Here is a 23868-nt window from a genome sequence, read left to right on the forward strand (position 1 = left end):
AACCTGATTGGTTAATGTAAGAGGGTCGGCCAGGCATGGGCGTGGCCACACTTCTGTGTGAGTGTGGCGGTTTTAGAGCGACCTGATAGGTCGATGGGAAGTGGGGCCGACAAGCTAGGGCGTGGCCACACTTCCAGTGCGTTGTGGCGGATTTAATCGCCTAGTTTGGCTAAGCATAGTTTTTCGACCAACGGGGACTAGTGTACTGCGCGAGGCGCGAAACCCTAATTTTGCAAATTAGTCTGGTTTATGAGCTTTTTGTGAGTTATCACAATAATGGGCTGGATTTGTTATGCTGCCACAAAAATCCTTATCTACAGAATGCAGTGTGCTTTCCGTCTGAGCATTTCGTGTGATGGCCTTAACTTTGGTACTTGGAGGTTCATGCTACTCCGCTACGAGTGAACATAAATCCGTCATGCCATACCGATATTAAGGGTTCTGCCGGGGAACATAGCACAGAAAAGTACTCAGTGAGTCTTGTATTGGCGAGGTGCCGAAATTTACAGAGCGTTTGGGATGGTTGCTACATTCGCCAGTCTGGATAAATTTCTTGTAAATATATCGAATGGTTCAATAAATATGTCGGTGGAGAGGTTAGCACTCACGACACCTTTTTCTTGTAGAGTGACGTCAGATGCAAGGTTTTACGATTTTAACCCTAAGCTAAAAACCACCATCAACATTAAGTCCCCTGCTTAGCACGTAACAGTGGCATTGTTGTGGGGTAAGCATGAGATGGTGACAAACAAGAGTAAAAACGAAAGAGAAATACGTGAAGAGATTGCCAAGGAAATTCAGCTAGCCTTTGGTGGAAGGCATGAGGAATCCGTAATCCTTGTGTTGGCGGATTTTGCATAAATTCTTCTTGGCCATGGGATGTTGGCACCAGTGCGGTATCTTTGGCTACTGGTTAAGGAATGGTTCATGGCGCTGCTGGCTAAGGCATTGGATAGGAGGCGGTTGGAGTTGGCTTGGGATGCGGATAGCACTTTTCAGGAGTGGAAAAGTTGGCGCTGAGATAGACGCAGGTGCATCGGCTATCGAACAGAGAGGCTAGCACTGGGAGGATGCAAGATGTTGGTGTTGGCTAGGGCGTGGAGCCGTTGGCGTTACTGGCTTGTCTTGGCTTGGCCGTGAATCCGTTGGCGCTGCTGGCTTGGCTTGGGCGCGAAGATGTTGGCATTGCTCAGGACGCGCGCTTGGAATGGAAGGATGGTGAGGGCTAAGTCATAGAATGGTAGGGACGGCTGCTGACTTGGATGCCAAACCCTAATTATCCCGTATAAGCAAATATCTAATCCAGCTGGTATCACGCGCTTGAAGCCTTAATTCACGGCTAGTAAAAGGATTTTCCTTCTCAGGCTTCATCAATCCGCTGAATATAAGAGGTGATCTTGAACCCTTCGCTCATACAGATCATCATAAAATCGCGTCCACCCTCTTCACAAGTACTATCTTGTATTTCTTCTCCTAGTTCCCATTTTGTCTTCTTCATCATGTAGATTGCCGGTGCAGACATGGTAAACTTTTTTTTTTGTAGCATATAATGGGATCTTCCAGTGACGATCGCACCTCTGACTCTTCGGAGAGAAATTTTGAAGTCGAAAAAACCCAGTTTTCTTCTCATGAAGAGGTATTAGACATAATTAATTCTTTGTTCCGTGAGGCTGACGAGATTATACAAGGCATGTCTCTCTCCCATCTATGCAGAGTGCGGACGTGTGTTCAGACTCTCATGGCTTCGATGGATATGGAGGAAAAGTGGAGACATGATGAAGCATCTCAGCATGTCGGGAGATCTCAAAATAATGAAGTTTATCTACAACCCAGTGCTAGGGATGGACGATTCGCCTCTCGGTTGAAACGGCGAAAGACTGAGTCCATGAAACTTTTAGGTGAGAGCCAGTTTAATTACCCTGTCCATGATGGCATCATAATCCTTGACTTTGATGCGGACGAACCGGGACATCCTCAAGAAGCTGCTGGAAAAGCTCCTGAGGAAGATGTCGACACAGTTTGCGAAACTGAAATAACTTCTGGAGTGGACGCCGAAGCTACTGTCAGGGACGTTGAAGCGACTGCTGAGGATGTCGTCGAGGTGGACGAGGAGGCGGAGGAAACATATGTTGGAGCCATTGGAGAATCCATGGAAACATACGCTGGGACTGCTGTTGGAACAAACGCTGGACAGGATGTGGAAGTTGTTGCTGCCGAAGCGGCTTCTGGATGGGATGCTGAGGTCGCTGCTGCTGAGGCGGCTTCTGGATGGGATGCTGAAGTTGCTGCTGCCGAGGCGGCTTCTGGATGGAACGTTTGCTGCCAGAGAGGGTGCTGGGGAAAGTGCTTGAAAAAGCTCTGATGGAGGCGTTATTGATCCAGGCGTCTGCCATTGACGACCAATTTTTTCCACTTTTGCGATTTCTTCTCGGCGTGTAGCCTCTTTTGATATTTCAAAGATTTACTTTCACTTTCTTGTTTTCATGGCGGAGTTAGGGCTTCGCCAATAACATTCCTTTATTCAGCTCTTATGGTTTCACATCTCTGAATGAATAAATAAAACCTTCATACTGAAAAGATCCAAAAACCCTTTATGCGAAAATAAGTCGCTCGACCCTTCTGGACATCCAGTACACGGATAGACGCCGTACACAAATAGTGTGGATGGAATTTGCCACAGGTACTAGCCGGCCTACTTCTTTCACAACCAATGCCTCCGAACGCCGACATCACCCATAGTAACTCAAAACAGGGGAAATAACAACAATGGTTAAAGGTTCGACCGACCTGTTTCTTGGCTCTCCCTTGTAACAGCATCATTGTCACACATCCCGAAAACCAGAGGAGCGTTAGGTGAGATTTGGAGCCGGATATTTTTGAAGAAGATATATGTTCTGCCGCCTGATGATCATCTTCCTTGCATATTCCCTTCTTAAGTATTTTTGAATAGATTTTTTTTTTGTGTGGTGGTTTGGTTTCTATGGTTTTCAATAGAGGGTAATGACTCTGTGAGAGTTTGGGTTTACTTGGTATTTTTTATTTAAGATGGTTTGGGAAAACTTTTTAAGGAAAGATATTCTTTAATTGAAATCGAAAACTCTACTCATAAATGCAAGCAGTGCAATCATTTTAGAGAAGTTACAAATATTGCATGAAAAGGGAAAATGCCGAAGGAAATGCTGAAAGGGGAACGCTGGAGGTGAAGGTAGCACAACGTTTTAGGTATCGAAGGGTTTGATCTATCGCGAGTGAATCGTCACACCTTCCTATTTGTCGGCATTGACGAGCTTGCAGTAACCACCCAAGATAACATCTGCCACCAGATATGGCTCATCTTCCTTTTCTTTAGGCAGACCGGGTCGAGTGGCTATCTTCACTGTTATGTTTCCAACTTGAAATGAGGTCGTCTTGACTACTACATCTCCAATTTGAAACGGGTTTGAGCATTGCACAACCACTTGATTTTTGAACTCGTCATCTTTGACTGTGAGAGCTTCCAAATTTTTGACAAAGCACTTGAAAGGCCCAACGTCCCATTCACATCTCCTAATGACGCCTGGGTTGATAATCGGACCGAGTCCTCATGCCTGGCCGAGAGGAGAGGTGACTGGGTGCATAAAGGGTTGTTTAACCAGACTTACTTGTGTTCGGAATCTGCGAATGAACGTCGACGGGCTTTCTCCAGGCAATTGAGTTACATTGGTAAGTTGTTGATACGAAAACATGTAATCTTCAAAGTTAGACGGCTTGTTGGAAATTCTTTCGGGTATCGACATCGGCAAAGGGGATACTCTTAACTTCGCTTTGTTGTCGTGTACCCATGCATGCCCCAGAATCATGTCGTATTTTGAGAGTTCTTTGACAATGTGGAATTTTCCATGTTTTAGCGTGTATTCCATCTTGATTTCATGGTTGATGTAGCCATATGCGTCCATCGCCTCTCCTTCCAAGTTTTTGACCACAGTTGGGGAACGGGTAGCCTCCTGCTTCGAAACTACCGCAGCTCTCAGAGTTTTGATGGTAACGATGTTGAAGTCAGAGGCCGCGTCGATTAATGTGTTATCGAGCTCGGCGTCCCTCAGATAAACCGTGGTCAACAGTCCCCAGTTGTATTTTCTAGCACCGCTTCCTGAGAGAGTTTGGGGTTCTTGCGTGGTTTCTTCAATAGGAAAGAGTCGCTTTCCCGATACAACACGATTAAGGGTTGTGAAGATATCTTGACGCTGTTTCTTGGAGAGATAGAGAATTTCGCACACATGCTGCATCATGGATTGCACAGTTTCGTGTACAGAGTCCACTATTAGAGCATAGCTCGGTCAACCTCGCATGCGTTGCTATCTCAAGCATGTTTTTCAATGTTAGTGATCAAAACTATAAGTCTTGATTTATTGCCTACATAGCTAACTCTCGGACTAGGATAGAAAAGTGTAGTTGAGCTCAAGGACTTCATAGCGATTCATCATACGACGAAGATCTATACAAGGAACCGTGGAACTTCATCAACAAAAAGGTATGTGGAGACTTGAACTTATCTATCACTCAAAAGTCTATCTCTTCTATCTCCTACTTCTTATGAGACAAAAGTCGTATGCTATATAGACTAGATCATACACATTTGACATTTTGAGCTGAGCATTCATTGCTTATCTTTTATTTCGAAATCATGTGTTGGTAAAGCGTTTCGCTTTGATCAAGTTTATCTTCACGTAGTGACGAAAGTCATGAAAAGTTTCAATCACATTGAGAATTGCTCTGACGTGAATCGGTCTGTGAATAACGGCTACATAACATCCTCTGAGAATGTCTCAATGATTGAAATGATAGTTTAGATTACATAACCATGTATTCCTTGAACCGAAGTTTTCGAACTTTGTTGATCAAGAGAAATCGGGAGGATTGTGGAATTGGCTTGCCAAGTCCGCAAACTGTCGGAAGTTCTCGACCGAGAATTTCTGATGGGATTTTCCAAATACTCATTTGTGTGCTTAGTCCGTGAACTAGTCCGGGAACTGGCGGAAGTTCTCTTTCCGAGAATTTATGCTGAGTTTGGAAAACTCAACCGATTAACTTAAGTCCGCGAACTTGTTTGCGAACTTAAGAGGTTATGATCTAAAGATGTGCTCTGAACATGAAACATTAAATTTCTAAGGAATGCTTTATGCAAACCGTGGCTATATTGTTCATGGGCCGATTCAATCGAATCATCTTTGCTTCAATTGTGTCTTGTGTAGTTACATAAGATCTCATAGCAATTGAACAAATCTGTAACTAAGTTTACCCAGGTGTGTGTGACAAACTAAGTTTTCGATCTAACGGTTGAGAAATATTAGCTTGAATCTAAATCAGGTTTTCATATAACGGTGAATATGGATTGCTTTGTAACTAAGGCAAAACCCTGATTTGAAGGCTATATAAATGAGACATCTAGCATTGTGCAAAAAGAATCCCCACATGTCTGTGTGCTACTAGTGCGCCCGCTAGAGTCGATCTCCATTAACCTTTGATTTTCTTCTCTAAAATCAGGTTAACGACTTAAAGACTTCATTGGGATTGTGAAGCCAGACCGATACTACTTTATCGTAGTTGTATGATCTGATCTTGCATCTTCTATCGTACGAGTACAATCGATTGATTGGCTTGAGATCGTGAGAGTTCTCCGATAGGCAAGATAAAGAAGTCACAAACATCTTCGTCTCACTATTTGTGATTCCTCGAAAATCCGCTTGTGTAGTCAGGAAGGATTGTAGAGAGGTGATTGATTAATCTAGGCTGTTCTTCGGGAATATAAGACCAGATTATCAATTGGTTCCTGTTACCTTGATTTTATATCTAAAGACGGAACAAAACCTAGGGTTTATCTGTGGGAGACAAATTTATCCGTTTATAGACTTTTCTGTGTGAGACAGATCTGTTTATTATCAAGTCTGTGATTTTGGGTTACATCAACTCTTGGTTGTGGGTGAGATCAGCTAAGGGAATCAAGTGCGCAGTATCCTGCTGGGATCAGAGGCGTAGGAGTACAACTGTACCTTGTATTAGTGGGAGATTGATAGGGGTTCAACTATAGTCCAGTTTGAAGTTAGTTTGCAGTAGGCTAGTGTCTGTAGCGGCTTAATACAGTGTGTATTCAATCTGGACTAGGTCCCGGGGTTTTTCTGCATTTGCGGTTTCCTCGTTAACAAAATTTCTGGTGTATGTGTTATTTCTTTTCCGCATTATATTTTATATAATTGAAATAATACAGGTTGTGCGTTCGTGATCATGAATTGGAAATCCAACCTTTGGTTGTTGATTGATATTGATTGATCCTTGGACATTGGTCTTTGGTACCGTCCAAGTATTCCTTGTATTTGATAAAGACTCACTATTGTTTTTTAGCTTGAGTGAAAATCAAATCAAGAGAGAGATATTAACTCCTTGAGATACTTTTATCTAGATTGAGTCTGACTGTCTTGTTGATTCTCTAGCAAAGTATTTCGGACTTAGTCCATACAGATTTCTAATCGAAATATTGGGTGGTGTTGTTAGACCCCCTCTTTTTCATCCCCAGAGACCATGCAACTCCTGACTGGAAGTGGATCTCTGTGAACTCTTTCATTATCCAGTCGAAGCTCCTCTGCTTCTATCTTTTCTTTGAAGATTTTTTCTAGCTTATTGCAGTCACTGGTCGGGTGGTGGACAAATCTGTGGTAGCGGAAATATTTGGGGTTTGCCATTTCCGCTTCGGTTGGTAGGCGCCTGGTAGGAGGTAGCCTGATGGCGTCGTCTTGGATCCACGCTTCCAAGAGTTCAATCACTTCCTCGATTGGGAAAGGGAAATCCAAGACATTTTCTCCAGCTTCTTGATGTCGCATGGGAGATTTAGTGGTGGTCTTCCGTGGATGAACTGCCTATCGTGCTGGCGATGCACGCTTGGATTGATGATCTTCCGTCGGAGCCTTCCTTTTTCCTCCTTCGTCTACCACGCTCACAGAGGAAAGACCAGTGTTGTATTGCTTATTGATGAGGCGTTTATTTCCTCGAGTTTCGCGTGTGTCCTCGCCTCTGGTTGGCATGGTTCTTTCCAACAACGCTGGTGCTGTTGTGGCCGACCGTTTCGCAGCTTCATGAAGTTCAGAGAATGTCTGGAATCGTAGATTCTCTAGTAAGGCGCGGTAGATGGGAATCATGCCATTGATGCAAGAATCCACCAATTGTTGTTCGGTCACGTTTGGGTCATGACAATCCAGTGCTTGAATTTTGTATCTTTTGACAAAATCATTCGGATGTTCGTTGTTTCGTTGGAACATCCTTCCTAGATCTGAGAAGGTAATTTGCTCAGACACAAAGAAGTACTTCTTGTAGAAAGTTGTAACCATATCAGACCAGTTGGAGATACTTCCTGGCGTAATGTTGTTGTACCATGTGTATGCTCTTCCAGTAAGTGATTTCGAAAATTCCCTCAAACAGAGAACGTGATTGTATTCGTGCTCTCCCAGGGACTCCAAGAATCGAGAAACATGTTCACGCGCATTACTGGTGCCATCATAGAGAGAGAATTGAGGGGAGAAGTACCCCCTTGGAAGAGGGATTCTTTGTACTTCCGGAGGATACGGGGGTTGATGTTGATACATGTACATGGAATCGCTTTTGTCCCGGTTTGGAAAAGTCGTTCCAAATATTCTCGCGTGACAAAATTGGACGGTTGATTTCTCTCCGCTGGAGTTCCCGGGCGAGTCTCTTCGTCTACAAAGGTGTGCCCCGTTGAGGTGCTGGCGCCAGGGGTATTGGAGGTGTTCCTCATTGGCTCTGGATGGCGTGATTCTTGTGGTAGCCGTTCTGTTAGTTCCTTGAGAAAAACAAGTACCTCCTTTTGAGTTGAGGCCATGTACGTTCGGGCTCTAGCAAAAACTTCTTGTCATTCCATCAAATCAGCAATAGTAATATAAGATCGGCTTCCTCTGGCTCCTCCAGTTTCTCGTCCTGACAACGGAGTAACTGCGGATCTGGTAACGGTTGGAGGTATCATACTTGACGAAACATTGGGAGCGGCGGCAGCGGCTCTGGCTCTGGTGATTGGAGGTCTAACACCTGAAGAAGCATTTTCCGCGGTAGAGGCTCTGTCTCTGGTAATCGAAGGCGTAACTCCTGAAGGAACATTCTCCATGTTGCTGGTGTTGACAGGTGGCGTATTAACACCACTGGAAGGAACATTAACACCGGGAATAACTTCAGCGCTAGTGTTCTCAGGGTTTGTTGTTCATACAGACCTGAGTTCTACCATCTTGAGATCGGGGTTGAAAGATAGAATCGGGAATTGAGAAATTGATATTGTAACCGAGAGATTAATCTCCCACTGTGGTCGCCAATTGTTTGAGGGTAAAAACTGTTTCTGCTGATTTCGGTAATTTCATGTGTGTAGGTGAGAAACGAGTCTAAATCCTAAACAATGTATTGCACGGGAGTACTTTTGATTCAAGAGATCAATCCGTACAATCCTGGCCTAAACCAAGACATGGTCGTTCCAGACTTGCTTCGGTCACAAAGTGAAGGAGAAGGGTTGGTCTTAGGGAGGGAAGCAAACAAAGTGTTGAGACCAGAATAGTTGATTCTGGAAGTGTGGGTGTTTCGTGACTTGTATCAGAAAGTATAACTGGCTAGCTGAATGAAAATCTATCAGATGATTTCTGGATGTTGTATTGTTCTCCTGACCAAAACTTATTGTTCGGTGGAAAATAGGTGAGACCTATTTATACAAGTCGCAACAAAACGTACCATGGTCTCGTAGGAAGTGGAAACGATTGAGTGGTGGAAGAAGGGAGTAACGGGTAACTCCTGGAATTTATGCTTCCATAATGAAGGATACGTTTTACACCATTACTTCTTGCCATTAATAACCACCCCGCTTTATGACGCTTTCTGTAACGGGCGTATTGCACGCCGCACGCTGTAAACCGCCAGACCAATACCCTGATGAGTATCCCCCAGTTTTGTGACATGTTTTGATGTCTCGAGTGTTTTCGTGGAAAACATGTAGCACTTTGCTACGTGTGGCAAGTTTAAAATTGAGAGGCTTGCCGTAGGTAAATAGTATATGTGATGCTAGGCTCGTTTTGGAAAGTTGCCTAAAACTTGTCACGAGCTGAACGGCTCGGTGGCGAATTTCGATGGCTGATATTACATCTCATGAGAAAGAGTGACCATTGATTATGGCCGCATCTTGTTGTATAGTGAAGTGGCGCCATTGGCATAGTAGCGCCTGGTGGAGCCATGGCATAACCGCATGTTAGTGGCATATGCCAATGGCGTATCCATGGCGTAGTGGCATGCCAATGGCGTAGTCGCGGCATAGCGGCATGATAGTAGTTGTGGCATGGTGGCATGCCAGTGGCCGTGGCATGGTGGCATGCCAGTGGCCGTGGCATGGAGGCATGCCAGTAGCCGTGGCATAGCGGCATGCTAGTGGTCGTGGCCTAGCGGCATGCTAGTGGTCGTGGCCTAGCGACATGCTAGTAGCTGTGGCATGATGGCATGCCAGTAACCATGGCGTAGCGGCATGCTAGAGGCCGTGGCCTAGTGACATGCTAGTAGTTGTGGCATGGTGGCATGCCAGTAGTTGTGGCATGGTGGCATGCCAGTGGCCGCGGCGTTGTAGCATGGCCAAAGTTTAAGATTCGACTTCGTGACTAAAGTTAGGGCTTGGCGCCGTGGACAAGGCTAGGTCTTGGGCATGGCCAAGGGTAGGTCTTGGCGCCGTGGCCAAGGCTAGGTCTTGGCGGCATGGCCAAGGCTGGAGCTTGGCGTCGTGGCCACTTTAGGGTTTGGCACTGTGGCCGAAATTAGGCGCCGTGGCCAATTTAGGGTTTGATGCCGCGGCCAAATGTTAGGGTTCGGCGGCGTGGTCGCTCAAAAAGTTTCCACAAGCTATTAGTTTAGTGGCGAACTTGGATGGATGAGATTGCATCTCAGGAGGAAAGGTAGCCTTCGATCATGGCTACCTTTAATTGGCAGTGGCGCCTTTAACTTGCGCTAATGGCATCGCGGTATGGCTGGCATGGCTCGTGCATGCCTTCGGCTCGGTTGCGCGCGTATCCATTTCCATTGAAATTTTGGCACGTTGGTGTGGAAATCTTGCCTAAATTAGGGTTTGGCTTGTCGAAACCCTAATTAGCTTATATGGCACGTCGCATGGGGTGAGTGGCCATGTTTGGCGCGTTTGACATGTGCATCTGGCATGTGTGTCTGGTATGTGCGTTTGGCATGTTTGGCATGCCGGTGCATTTTTGGGAAACCAATTGGCTTTGCGGCCATCTGGCGATGTTTCCTTCTTTTCAACACTGTGGCGAGTTTAAAGTAACCTGATTGGTCAATGTAAGAGGGCCGGCCAGGCATGGGCGTCGCTACACTTCTGTGTGAGTGTGGCGGTTTTAGAGCGGCCTGATTGGTCGATGGGAAGTGGGGCCGGCAAGCTAGGGCGTGTCCACACTTACAGTGCGTTGTGGCGGATTTAATCGCTTAGTTTGGCTAAGCATAGTTTTTTGACCAACGGGGTGCGAAACCCTAATTTTGCAAATTAGTCGGGTTTATGAGGTTTTTGTGAGTTACCACAATAATTGGCTGGATTTTGTATGCTGCCACAAAAATCCTTATCTACAGAATGCAGTGTGCTTTCCATCTGAGCATTTCGTGCGATGGCGTTAACTTTGGTACTTGGAGGTTCATGCTACTCCGCTGCGAGTGAACATAAATCCGTCATGCCATACCGATATTAAGGGTTCTGCCGGGGAACATAGCACAGGAAAGTACTCAGAGAGTCTTGTATTGTCGAGGTGCCGAAATTTACCGAGTGTTTGGGATGGTTGCTACATTCGTCAGTCTGGATAAATTTCATGTAAATATATCGAATGGCTCAATAAATATGCCGGTGGAGAGGTTAGCACTCACGACACCGTTTTCTTGCAGAGTGACGTCAGATGCAAGGTTTTACGATTTTAACCCTAAGCTAAAAACCACCATCAACAAATGGATAGGCAATATACTGGAAGTTTACGTAGACGACATGCTTGTCAAAAGCAAGCAAGCTAAGAATCACTTAGCGGACTTGAAGTAGATATTCGAAGCTATACGTAGCTACCACATGAAAGTAAATCCATAAAAATGTACGTTTGGAGTAACCTCAGGAAAATTCTTAGGCTACTTGATGACAAAAAGGGGAATAGAAGTGGACCCCGAAAAAGGTCAGAGCTATAATGGAAATGCCATCTCCAAAAACCTTGAAAGAAGTTCAAAAGTAGATGGGAAGATTCATAGCGAGATCATCAGACAAGTGTAAAGCATTCTGATGCAGGGGCATATTCTGATTAGTCATAAGTGTTCTCTATTTAGGACGTTTGCTAGTTTATCTGTTTCTGTCCGTTAGTCTAGGGTTTTCTCTCTTTAGGTTTTCTTTACTAGTATAAATAGGTTATTATGCCATCTCTTAGAAGGTGTACTTTATTATTGTTTTATGAAAATAATCGATAGATTATCAATGAGTAATTTGGTTGCTAGCCTTAGACTCAATTTATCAACGTCTTGTTGATTTCCTATTATTTTATTCTTCAATTTTTCGTCTTAGGTTAGCTTATGCCTATATGTTGCTATCCTAAGCTCATCAATTGGCGCTAGGACGAAAAACCCACAAACCCTAGCTAGCTATAATGGCAGGAAGAGTTAGAGGTGATGGAATAGGTACTAAAACTTATCCAGTAGAACTCAAAGAGATTAGAGTTATAGCTGAAAACATGTTTCCACAGTTAGAAAGGATGGATCAGAAAACCAAGTTGGAGAACTTGCTGCAACGGTTGGAAAGGCTAGAGCGACAGAGACGTGCCTTTAGATTCACCGGAAGGCGTTTCTAAAGTATATCAACATGAAGACACAATAGTCGATGAAAACCTTTTTCATAGACCTGTTATTCGTGAAGCAACACCATTCTCTTTATGTGAGAGTGAAGACGAACTTCTTGTTGTTCGTGAGGAAACACCATTATCATCGTATGAGAGTGAAGAAGATTGAGTTGTTGTAGACTGGGACTTACCGCCAGTTTACGATACTTATCCGGAAGATGAAGATCAAGTTTTTCTTACTTCAGATTGTGATGATCCTTTTGTCGGTAAAGACACAAGAATCGTAAGTATTTCTGTTGTTTATAAGAATCAAGCTTTATATGTGGTTGACAATCTTAATGCCAGGTCAGATTTTTATAAGTACAACAAAGAGTTTATTCTTAAAGGAACTTGTGGTGAGAATTGTACCGGTAAAATTCGTGGGCGAATTTTATCTAACAAAGAGAGGAGTATTATGGAGGAAGAGTTACCAAACATAGTAAGTACTCCAGTACTGTGTTATGATAATTCTATTCGTGAAACTCAGGTTAAACGCGCGGCACGGCCGATCAGTTCAGACTTGTATAAGAAAAAGTTTTGTCATAAGGAAACTTGTGCAGAAAATTATATGAGTAGAACTCGAGGTCGATTTATCTCAATTAGTGCGAGCAATACAGTGACTGAAGATTCCCTTGCAATGGACATGCATTACTCACGAGAGAGTGTAAAGAACTATGATCTGATGTTGGTGCAAGGTGAGATATTCAGTTGGACTATTACTACTGAACTATGCGAGGTTTCGTACAAATATCATCCGCAGCATGGCATTAATCCAGTAGCACTCTTTTTGGACCACCAAATTGGGGAGGAAAGAGAAGCTATGGATGAAAAGTTATCAGGGAATTTGAGAAGCATCATGTGTTATTATAGCACAACATTTCCCGTTAGTTATATTCAGATTGAAGAAGTTTTTGTACAGTGGACGACAACAACAAGTATAAGACGTCAAGTGCATTATTTTTACCAAGAGAATGAGGCAGCTCATGGCATAGAGGTCGCTTAACAGTAGCAAAGCTGGCTCATTGTGGACGAGAAGTGGCAGTTATTTTTCAGACTATGAAAGGCAAGGAAGTTTTACACCTAGAACTAACAGTTATCTTCATCCTAGCAGAAAAGAACTATTGGACAGTACGGACTATTATCAGGAGAAGGGTCAGAGAGAATTGACATCAAAAGTCATGTATTCTTTTGATATTAGTGATCCTAAATTCTTCTTTAATAGTGTTCTTGAGAAACTGGTCTCCTAGACAATGTCAGCTTACTGCTTCCTAGGCTAATATGCAATTCTAGTCACCAAGGAGTTTGTTTGGGTTTCGTCATTATGTGACTGTGTACTTTCGATTGCTAAAAGGAAATTGGTTGGCAGAGTAATTAGTAATAACGAGAAAGCGCGCCTAACTCGAGGAGCATGGGGAGAGATCAGGTGTTCTGTTATCCGAGATACTGCCAATACAATTGTAAAACAATTTGCAGATTGTACTGTCTCAACAGAGATATTTATGGCCCGAATGATGTAACCTCATGGAGCGTCAAACTCTTGAAAGGCTCTGAAGTTACAGCAAGAAGAGTTGTTGTCAACAAAGGACTTGTGCCTGTTTCTAGCGCCAATTAATGAGGTTAGGCTAGCAACATAAAGACATAAACTACCAATAAACAGAAAATTGAAGAATAGAACAATAGGAAATCAACAAGACGTTGATAAATTGAGTCTAGGGCTAGCAGTCCAATTAGTCATTGATAATCTAAAGATTATTTTCTTAAAATCAATAATAAAGTCTGCCTTCTAAGAGACGACCTAATAACCTATTTGTCAACAAAGGACTTGTGCCTGTATTTGAAGCCTTTCCCAAGAAAATGGGGGTTTTTCATGTTCTCCAACATGTGCAGTTATAGACAATCTTATTGTGAAGTTTTCGTTTACACCATGGTTATGATATCTGCAACAGAGAAGCGCATTGAGTTAATGCTAAAGGAGCTGGTGAAGAAATGGATAAGCTGCAAGGTTTCTACAAGGTGGTGTTCAAGCGGCAAGGTTTCTACAAGGTGGTGTTCAAGGTTTTTCCGCTACTGCGACCATATTTTCGGATTCAGAGGTTGTTTCTAGAAGTCAGTAAAGTTGGGTTCTCTTATATCAGTTAACCAAGAGCGAGAAGTCAGTAAAGTTGGTTTATTGGGAAACTAATGGTGCAATCAAATGTGTCGGAATTTCACCAGTTAACCAAGAGCGAGAAGAAGTTAATTTTTACTACCCTATGAACGTTACCAACTGTAGTCTTGAAGATGCATGTTCAGTTTACATTTACATGTTGAATTTCAAGGAGTGCTTGAGAAGGACGGATACTACAGTTGTTTATCATCTGCAAAAGAGTAGCGAGGGGAAGGTGGTAGAGATGCTCGTTGATGTTAACTTTTAGAGAAGTAGTTTTGATATACTCTTTGAGATGTTCAGTCTTCCTAACTCAAAAGACATGCGGAAGGAGTTACTACACTATCTCAGCATCATGGACTTTGCAACACACGACGAATGTGTGTTAATGACTGCTGCTCTTGCAAGAAAGCTTCATCCAGTTTCACTTTATCCAGAACAAATGATGAAAGTTCATTGTCTAATGTGCTTTATGGGTTTTGTTTTTGATAGAGGAAGGTCAAAACAAAAGATGGAAGTGACTGATCTCACATTAGCAAGGGTGAATCGAACCAAGATTCAGGAGTATCTTACTACGGCAGAAACAAGAAAGCATGATTCCAGTCCATCTTGTTGGTTACCAGCAAAGAAGAGCTACAGTTTTTTGCTACAACCGTGGTTAAAATTAGTGACTGTTTTCTTAGAGAGTTTGGTCACCTTTTGGCTAGAACATCTAGTTGCAGTCCTGAGTAACTCGTCACCTGTTGATGTTCTAATAGTACTAGATGGAAAGGAACGATTAGTAATCAGCAGAACTCACAAGCTGGGTAAGCTAACATTTCCTGGATGTAACCAGTAGTCAGATTACTGGCAAGCACACAATGGCGACAACTTTTAATCGACGGTATAAGGGATTACAAGGAAACTCAAGTAGAAATTTGTTACTAGCTCGGACCAGATATTAGCACATGTGAAGAGTCGAAGTGGGGTGATGGAGTCATTACTTGTTATTGGCATATCTAAATCAGGAATCAGAAATGAAGATTTGGGTTTCGCATTTGATTGTTGGAAAGCAGCAAAGATATCATATGGTGCATTGAACATGTCTATAAAACATTGTAATGTGCATCATACATATATTGCTACAGGTCATCTAAGGCATAAGAAACTTCAAGGAGAACAGGATGCGGTATTGTTTAAGGATGTAACTAGTTTTGTTTTCGATCACGAAAAGGCACAAGAGACATTACGGATTTACGCACAATTTATAAAGCATATCATCGGAGTTGAGATTTCTTTCAACCCGGGGTGTTGATGCAGGGGCATATTCTGATTAGTCATGAGTGTTCTCTATTTAGGACGTTTGCTAGTTTATCTCTTAAGAAAGGGCGTTTTTGTCCGTTAGTCTAGGGTTTTCTCTCTTTAGGTTTTCTTTACTAGTATAAATAGGTTATTAGGTCGTCTCTTAGAAGGCAGACTTTATTATTGATTTTAAGAAAATAATCTTTAGATTATCAATGAGTAATTTGGTTGCTAGCCCTAGACTCAATTTATCACCGTCTTGTTGATTTCCTATTGTTCTATTCTTCAATTTTATGTTTATTGGTAGTTTACGCCTTTATGTTGCTAGCCTAGTCTCATCACATTCTTCGACACTCTAAGAAATGGAAGTCGATCCATGTGGACTACGAAATGCGAACAAGCCTTTCAAAAGATCAAAGAATACCTAGCATCCGTACTCATTTTGCAAAAGAGGGAGCCAGGTGAAGTACTTACTCTCTATCTTGCGGAAACCAGCTACGCTATAAGCGCGATATTCGTACGGGCCCAAGCACAAGGAGAAAAGCCCGTCTATTACATCAGTAAAACGCTCAACCCGGCAGAGCGAAACTATACCAAGGTGAAGAAACTCATATACGCCTTAGTATTTTCCTCAGAAGCTAAGAACATATTTCGACGCGCATACCATCTGTGTCTTAATGAAGGCCCAGATAATTCAAATCCTCGACAACACTGATAGGGTGAGAAGATTAGCAAAGTAGAATGCGCAGATCAAGCAGTTTCAAATAATATTTGAAACAAGGAAGGCTGAGAAATCGCAAATACTAGCTGACTTTTTGGTAGACCTACCTCTCAGCGATGAAGCAGATGTAGACGATATCCCAGGAATGGAGGAAGAAAAAGAAGACCTGAAGACTTGCTAGAGCCTCAGAATCTATGAATATGGGAAATCTTTGTGGATGGTTCCTCTAACAGAGAAGGTGCAGGCATAGTGATTGTAATAAAACCCCCCACAGGAGATCGACTCATCTACGCCTTCAGGCTAGAATTTGAAGAATACACCAACAACATCGCGTAGTATGAGGCAGTAATACATGGCATCCGTTTAACAAGAGATCTAGGCATATCAGACATTCGATTAACTAGTGACTCACAGTTGGTCATCAGGCAGATTGAAATTAAGTATCAAACTTTTGATCTTGTGCTATCTGGGTACCTCAAGCTAGCTCAGGAGCACGCATTCCACATCAACAACGTAACACTCGGACATGACTGTTTGAAGGATAATATGCATGCAGATGCCTTGGCATATATATCCTCTATACTAAGGGATAAGAATGCTTCGGATGTTCAAATAGGAAGGTTATACGAACCGTCGATCGAAGGACCAATCCCGGAAGGTGAAGAAACAATGGCTCTATATGTATCAGAAGAAGAATCGGAGGGGTCAGACGAGATGGAATCTTATACAAGAAATCAATCCTTGGACCATTCATGCGATGCTGTAGATGGTGAAATTTGGATAAGGGGAAAAAGCGTCATTTTAAGACCATGGACAAAACTCATCTCTCACGGGAGAGATTAAACCCTTGGTCCTCAAGGAACCTACATCCATGATTTTTAGTATACGTCCCCGCGAGACACTGCTGGTCGTCATGCCGTGATTCCTAGCGCACTTCCTCGACGAGATACTTCTGGTCACGTTGGTTATGTAGAGCGTAAAACGTCCCCGGTAGACTTATGAACCAGAATAGCCACAATTCCAGCATGTCTTCGCAATACGCAGCTGATTGTGATGCCATGATTCCTAGTATACATCCTCGACGAGATACTGTTGGTCATATAGGCTCTGTAGATGCGTAAAAACGTCCTCGGCGGACTTATGACCCAGAGAGGAGACATACATGTCTCCTGTAAGCACGATTCACCCTATTTGAGATCAAGGACTGATTCCTAGTACATCATCGCGAGATATATTGTTCATGTCTGCTCTAGGCTCTGACTCTATTTACCGAGGCTTCTGAATACTTCCTAGTACATCCCCAACAGATAAACTGCTTATTCTGCCTCCGGGCCCTTTCGACAGACTCCTAAAACATCCTTTCGAGATACACTGGTCTTGTTGGCCCCATCATATGGACACACAGTTTATTCCTAGCACATCTCTGTAAGATACTGAAAAAGCGGGGGTATAACAACCACACCTAATAATTTGTTTGGCAATATGTATGGACTAACTCCAATATACTTTCAAGAGAATCAACTAGACAGTCAGACTCAATCTTAAGAAAAGTATATCAAAGAGTTATATCTCTATTTCTCAATTCAATCCGTAATCAAACAAATAGGAATTTGTGAGCCCGATTGAATATAAGAAATAACTTGGACGGTATCAAAAACCAATATCCAAGGTCGGATTCCCAATTGATTGAACTTACGTACAATCTGCGATATTTCAACTATAAAGATAAACAATACAATGCGGAAAAGAAATAACACAGACACCAGAAATTTTGTTAACGAGGAAACCGCAAATGCAGAAAAACCCCGGGACCTATTCCAAAATAAACACACACTGATTATAAGTTGTGACACCAATTTCCTACTACCTATTCAGACTAGATGTAATACCTGATTCAGCTATATTCAAGCACTTATAGAACTCCTATCAGAACACCGATTCTCTTTAGGAATTTTCCTCATATAACTTCTAGCAGAACACAAATTCTTTTTAGAAGTTATTCCCGAAAATCTTTTGGAAGAATAAAGTTCTCTTCAAAAGATACAATAACACGGTTGATATTTTTCGATCTTTTGTTTTCACAAAACACCGATTTGATTTCCCTTTAGACGTAAATCAAGGTTCTGGAAATCTTGTGTTTGTTTCGAACCACTACCACATAAAAGTGGAGATACCGAAACAAACTTGTAGATTAGGGTTTTAACTTACAATCAGTATGTGTACACACAGGGAGTCCGTGAACCTGATTTCCGTAAGTGAACTTGGGCGATTCCAAAGATCAATTTCCAAGTTAAGAAAACCCTAATAATTCTACAACAAGAACAACTAGAATAAATCTAGAGATATCTTGTTTAAAACTTCTTAAGGATTTTTACGAGATACCTTAATCGAAGTTTTCTGTCTAGCTTCCGATTTCGACTAACAAGTGTTGGTATACGATCGGAAACTGAAATCTATCAAAACCTAGAGTTTATGATCAACAACTCCTGAATGGTTTTATATCAGAAGAGAAAACCTTAGAATAGACAAGAGGTGAAAAACCTAGATTACAAGTTGTATAATCAATCATGAAAATTAAATCCAACTCGGATTTGTGATCCCCAATACAAAGAATTTTATCTCACTCTTGTTCACGAAGAACAGAAGACATGGAAAATAATCTTATGAAGCTTACACAAATTTTCCAAAGGGAATGAAAAACGTGTAGCACTCAACAATGCTTTATTTATAGTGAAAGGTAACTTGAAAGCTACGCAAAGCTATTTTCCTTTTTCAAGACTCTCCTAATTTTGGGAGTCTTTCCTAAGTTACAACTCTTGCCAAAATAATTAAATAAATAATTAATTAGCAAATATTGTATTTATGTGAATAAATCACATTTTAACTTAGGAAGGAATCACAAACATGTTAATATGATAATCAAATATTTTTGGAGTAATAGCTATCTTGCCTAGATAAAGAAACATCAAAAACATGACAAAAAATGGCTTATAGTCGCGTAATTGGGCTCAAGTCCGTGAACCGTTACAAACAGTTCATGGATTGTTTCCTACTAACGAACTGTAATAATTACAGCAACACTTATAATTGTTACATTAATAAATCACTCATAACTTCATCGTCATAACTCGGAATTGAGTGATTCTTTGCTCGTTGAATTCGTAAGTGTTTGTACCCAAAATAAATTCTAGGCACAAAACACGATGATTTGATGATTACTAAATAAATTAGGGTTATGAAACAAATTGAAGAAAAATAAAGAGATACAAGAATTTAACGTGGTTCGGCAAGTTGTGCCTACGTCCACGGTGGAACACCATAGGGGATAAATTGTATCGATATGTGGTTTACAATTTTATGGTTAGCAAACCTAGAATTCCCCCTCCTTTGAGCTGGATTTTGGCCTCTATTTATAGGAAAAAAACCCTAATCTGGTTCCATAATAACCCTAAATTTGTAATTATCGAAAATAACCACCTGGATTTGTACTTATCCTTCAATATTTGTGTCTATCCTTGAAGATCCATGTCTATCTTGAAAGATTCTTGTATATCTTCACATGATTTGAGCTTATCTTGAAAGATCCTTGCATATCTTTACAAGATTTGTATATATCTTGAAAGATCCTTGTATATCTGCACAATATTTGTATCTATCTTGGAAGATTCTTATCTATCTCCCAAGATTTATGTATATCTCAAAATGACTTCAAAAATAAGTCGTTTGGGCTTCCATAATAAGCTAGACCGGGCTTCCACAATAATCCATGTGGTTTTCCTCAATAAACCCACGTGTTGGTTTCCTCAATAAACCAATTGGGCTTCCTCAATAAGTCATGTGGGTTTCCTCAATAAACCCACGAGTTGGTTTCCAAAATAAACCACTGGATTACTTTGATAACCCAATCGGTCTTCTTTAATAAGCCATTTTTGGTTTCGTTAATAAACCACTGGGTTACCTTGATAACCCAGCCCGGCTTCTTTAATAAGCCATTTTTGGTTTCCTTAATAAACCACTGGTTACTTTGATAACCCAGTCGGGATTCTTTAATAAGCCATTTTTGGTTTCCTTAATAAACCACTGGGTTACCTTGATAACCCAGTCGGGCTTCTTTAATAAGCCATGTGGGTTTCCTCAATAAACCCACATTATACCCATATCAAATAGCTTGTGCGGTTCGCACGTTTACTATTTTAATAGGGTACAAACATCGCCCCCTCTTAATTCTCAACTTGTTGAATAATTAAGAAGAGTATAATCCCGACTGTCCGTCGCAGCGTGCCTACGTCATCTTGCCGCGAATTTAGCGTTGCTAACTTTTCGGAGTGCGCCCGGGTTTATGACAACATTTCTAAGTATATCAATTATACTTAAAATTTCCATGCACCCTCATACTGCAGGTACCTAGCACACTGGAAACACGTTCAAAGTACCAATAGTGTACTAAAAAATTTCTTATATAAATTTACGCACGTACCGACATGTGAGGCTTGACGTGTAGATGTGCTCTCTGTTAGCACTTCCTTGTTTTGACATGGAGTTAGTGACCAGCCACTTTGTTGTTTCTCTTTCATCGAATAGCATTTTATTTATCTGTTTTCCACGTGTTCGAATTCTTTAAACAAGTTGCTTTTCATTGCATGCTCGGGGTCACTTTAGCCGCCCCCTATATCTGTAGAGATATTCCCGAGTAGAAAAGACGCCCCCATGTGAAGTAGGAACTAGATCTATTATATCCGTTCCTCGCTTGCTAGATGGCTCTAGGATTATGATCATGTATCTTTTCTGTTGCCATCTTATTTATGGTTCTATCGTGATTTTTCTTTTGGAATCGCCCTCAAGCGTGAGTAGAGACATTACAAAGACGCCCCCAACTGTGATAACCTGTAATAAAATTTTCTCACGTGCTAGGCGATAATTTTTTCCATGTGGTGGATTTGTGACGCTCGAGAGCTAGTCGAGTCTTGAAAGGAATGCAGTGTGTGCTTGCGGCTGGGGCAAGGCTTTTTGCTCGCAACGTAACAAGGCTGAAGCGCTCGCTGCTCGGACAGGCTGTATGTTGCTTGTGTTGAGTACGATTCTTTGGACCAATATCGGGCATTGGGATCGTGGTTGAGACGAGACTTTATGCTTGCCAAGGTGCAAGTCTTTCATACTCGCGTGCAAAGCGAGATTTTATGCTTGCGATAAGAGCAAGACTTATGTGCTCACGTGCAAGGTGAGTCCTTAGGTTCTTGCGATGTGATGCAAGGCTAGATATTGAAGGGTCTAGGAAATCCTCATCTCGTATTTGATCATATCGCTGATCACCAACCTCGAAATCGATTATGTCGTTATCCACGAACCTCGAACTCGATCATGTTGTTGCCCCAAGTGCATATAAATGTTTCTCTAATACAGAAACTTTTGCTTCCATGTTGTAGTGAATCGAAAGACGATTCCAACGAGCCAAAAATCACTCAATTCGGACTTAAAACGAAGAAGTTATTGACGAAACAAAATTTTAACGAACCACGCGTGTTGTTGCATACGTGGCAGTGTTGACTGGATTGAAAACTGACATGGCACTGCTGACTAGGATGGCGGCGCTGACGTGGCAACATCAGTTGTTGACGTGGAACACATGTGCTGACGTGGCACCGTGGTGACGTATCCGAACTTGCTGACGTGGAACTCAACAATATTCTTTTCGCTGACGTGCCATGTCCCACTTACGTGGCGCGATATTGCTGACATAGCACCATGCTGACAAGGCAATGCTGACTAGGATGCGGCGGCTGATGTGGCAAGACCATGTGTTGACATTGTAAGATCAGATGCTGACGTGTCTCCCATTTGATAACGTGGCGTAGCTGACTAGGATGGCAGCACTGACGGGGCGATACTGACTAGGATGTCGGCGCTGACGTGGCAACGCTGACTAGGATGTGGCGCTGACGTGGCGAGACTAGTCGCTGACGTTGCAAGATCATATGCTGACGTGGCACCCATTTGCTAGCTTGGCGTAGCTGACTAGGATGGCAGCGCTGACATGGCGATGCCGACTAGGATTCGGTGCTGACGTGGCAACACCAGATGCTGACTTTGCAACATGTTGACGTGTCGTGAATTTGCTGACGTGTCGTTGCTGACTGGGTTGTCTCCTGATGAGTCAGTAGGTTGGACCGAATCGGTTTCGGCTCGATTGGACCGATGACACGTGTTTGTCTCTGTATAGCTGAACCTGTTTGAACCGGTACTTTAAACCGAAAGCTGGATCGAGACTGGACAGATCGTACGGATAAGATTTTCTGAATCTGACGAACCCGATTAGCTGAATCTGCGGATGTACGTGAGGCTGGACATATCTGGCTGTACAAGAGAAAAGCGTTGTACTTTGTCTGCAACTCTTATATCTGTTACTCCTTTTGTAACGCTCTCTGCTTCAACGTATCGCAACAGTTTCTTCATCTGATTTGCAACACTTTCTGCTACTTCGCAACAGTTTCGCTTGAACCTTAATTTATTATTTTTGTTGATATTGCATGGAATCTCGTACATGATTTTTCCAAGACTTCTCTCATTGGTAAAACTCAATCGTTTACTCGAATCCCCTTAGTCGACGCCAATGTTTGTACCCAAAATAAATTCTAGGCACAAAACACGATGATTTGATGATAACTAAATAAATTAGGGTTATGAAACAAATTGAAGAAAAATAAAGAGACACAAGAATTTAACGTGGTTTGGCAAGTTGTGCTTACGTCCATGGTGGAACCCCGTAAGGGATAAATTGTATTGATATGTGGTTTACAATTGTATGGTTAGCAAACCTAGAATTTCCCCTCATTTGAGTTGGATCCTGGCCTCTATTTATAGGCAAAAAACCCTAATCTGGTTCCATAATAACCCTAGATTTGTAGTTATCCAAAATAACCACCTGGATTTGTACTTATCCTTCAATATTTGCGTCTATCCTTGAAGATCCATGTCTATCTTGAAAGATTCTTGTATATCTTCACATGATTTGAGTTTATCTTGAAAGATCCTTGTATATCTTCACAAGATTTGTATATATCTTGAAAGATCCTTGCATATCTACACAATATTTGTATCTATCTTGGAAGATTCTTATCTATCTCCCAAGATTTGTGTTTATCTCAAAATGACTTCAAAAATAAGTCTTTTGGGCTTCCATAATAAGCTAGACTGGGCTTCCATAATAAGCATGTGGGTTTCCTCAATAAACCAACGTGTTGGTTTCCTCAATAAACCAATTGGGATTCCTCAATAAGCTATGTGGTTTCCTCAATAAACCCACGAGTTTGTTTCCTCAATAAACCACTGGGTTACCTTGATAACTCAGCTGAGCTTCTTTAATAAGCCATTTTTGGTTTCCTTAATAAACCACTGGTTACCTTGATAACCCAGTCGGGCTTCTTTAATAAGCCATTTTTGATTTCCTTAATAAACCACTGGGTTACCTTGATAATCCAGCCAGGCTTCTTTAATAAACCATTTTTGGTTTCCTTAATAAACCACTGGGTTACCTTGATAACCCAGCCGGGCTTCTTTAATAAGCCATGTGGGTTTCCTCAATAAACTCACATTATACCCATATCAAATAGCTTGTGCGGTTCGCACGTACACTATTTTAATAGGGTACAAACAGTAAGTTCATTCAATATAACATGAGAATCTTTCCAGGGATAAAGGTTATTGTCACAAAAGTCGTGGCTCTAATAACCTCGAGTATATATACATAAATGTACATTTACCGTCATAGGAATTTTTCCATAGAGTGAGCATTTGTTTCGATAGATTAGAAAGGTAGA

This window comes from Papaver somniferum, chromosome 10, assembly GCF_003573695.1.
Source record: "Papaver somniferum cultivar HN1 chromosome 10, ASM357369v1, whole genome shotgun sequence".
Classification (NCBI taxonomy): Eukaryota; Viridiplantae; Streptophyta; class Magnoliopsida; order Ranunculales; family Papaveraceae; genus Papaver; species Papaver somniferum.